Source organism: Triticum dicoccoides, chromosome 7A, assembly GCF_002162155.2.
Source record: "Triticum dicoccoides isolate Atlit2015 ecotype Zavitan chromosome 7A, WEW_v2.0, whole genome shotgun sequence".
NCBI classification, from domain to species: Eukaryota; Viridiplantae; Streptophyta; class Magnoliopsida; order Poales; family Poaceae; genus Triticum; species Triticum dicoccoides.
In genome coordinates, this window is record NC_041392.1 from 705,901,406 (window position 1) to 705,903,696 (window position 2,291).

Genomic DNA, 2,291 nt, shown 5'->3' on the forward strand with positions numbered 1-2,291 from the left:
AATAATTTTACAATAGAGTTGACCTAGATCTATAGCCTAGTACAAATAATTTTACACTAGAGTTGAACTAGCTCTATAAGCTAGTTGAAATAATTTTACAGTAGAATTGAACTAGCTCTATAGCCTATTAGAAATAATTTTACACTAGAGTTGAACTAGCTCTATAGCCTAGTACAAATAATTTTACACTAGAGTTGAACAACTTTATAGCCTAGTACAAATAAATTTACACTATTGTTGAACTAGCTCTATATCCTAGTACAAATAATTTTACACTAGAGTTGAACTAGCTCTATAAGCTAGGTGAAATAATTTTACAGTAGAGTTGAACTAGCTCTATAGCCTAGTACACATAATTTTACACTAGAGTTGAACTAGCCCTATAAGCTAGTTCAAATAATTTTACGCTAGAGTTGAACTAGCTCCATAGCCTAACACAAATAATTTTTCACTAGAGTTGAACTAGGTTTATAAGCACGTTCAAATAATTTTACACTAGAGTTGAACCAGCTCAATAGGCCAGTACAAATATTTCTACACTAGAGTTGAACTAGCTCTATAACCTAGTTAAAATAATTTTACACTAGAGTTGAACTAGCTCTATAGCCTAGTTCAAGTAATTTTACACAAGAAATGAACAAGTTCTATAATCTAATACATATAATTTTACACTAGAGTTGAAATAGCTCTATAGCCTAGTACAAATAATATTACACAAGAGTTGAACTAGCTCTATAAGCAAGTTAAAATAATTTAACAATAGAGTTGACCTAGCTCTATAGCCTAATACAAATGATTTTACACTAGAGTTGAAGTAGCTCTATAGCCTAGTACAAATGATCTTACACTAGAGTTAAACAAGCTCTATAAACTAGTTCAAATAATTTTACACGAGAGTTGAACTAGCTCTATAGGCTAGTACAGATATTTCTACACTAGAGGTGAACTAGCTCTATAAGCTAGTTAAAATATTTTTACACTAGAGGTGAACTAGCTGTATAATCTAGTTAAAATAGTTGTACACTAGAGTTGAACTAGCTCCATAGCCTGGTACAAATAATTTTACACTAGAGTTGAACTAGCTCTATAAGCTAGTTAAAATAAATTTACACTAGAGCTGAACTAGCTCTATAGCTTGGTACATATATTTTCTACACTAGAGTTGAACTGGGTCTATAAGCTAGTTAAAATAATTTTACACTAGAGTTGAACTAGCTCCATAACCTAGTTCAAGTAATTTTACAAAAGAAATGAACTAGTTCTACAATCTAATATATATAATTTTACACTAGAGTTGAACTAGCTCTATAGCCTAGTACAAATAATTTTACACAATAGTTGAACTAGCTCTATAAGCTAGTTCTAATAATTTTACACTAGAGTTGAACTAGCTCTATAGCCTAGTACAAATAAATTTACACTAGAGCTAAACTTGATCTATAGCCTAATACAAATGATTTTACACTAGAGTTGAACTAGCTCTATAGCCTGGTACATATATTTTCTACACTAGAGTTGAACTGGCTCTATAAGCTAGTTAAAATAATTTTACACTAGAGTTGAACTAGCACCATAGCCTAGTTCAAGTAATTTTACACAAGAAATTAACTAGTCCTATAATCTAATACATATAATTTTACAGTAGAGTTGAACTAGCTCTATAGCCTAGTACAAATAATTTTACACAAGAGTTGAACTAGCTTATAAGCAAGTTCAAATAATTTTACACTAGAGTTGACCTAGCTCTATAAGCTAGTTCAAATAATTTTACATTAGAGTTGAAATAGCTCTATATCCTAGTTCAAATAAACTAACACTAGAGTTGAACTAGCTCTAAAAGCTAGTTAGAATGAATTTACACTAGAGCTGAACTAGCTCTATAGCGTAGTCCAAATAATTTTACACTAGAGTTGAACTAGCTCTGTAAGCTAGTTAACATAATTTTACAATAGAGTTAACCTAGCTCTATAGCCTAGTACAAATAATTTTACACTAGAGTTGTACTAGCTCTATAAGCTAGTTGAAATAATTTTACACTAGAGTTGAACTAGCTCTATAGCCTAGAACAAATAATTTTACACTAGAGTTGAACTAGCCCTGTAAGCTAGTTCAAATAATTTTACGCTAGAGTTGAACTAGCTCCATAGCCTAACACAAATAATTTTTCACTAGAGTTGAACTAGGTTTATAAGCACGTTCAAATAATTTTACACTAGAGTTGAACCAGCTCAATAGGCCAGTACAAATATTTCTACACTAGAGTTGAACTAGCTCTATAACCTAGTTAAAAT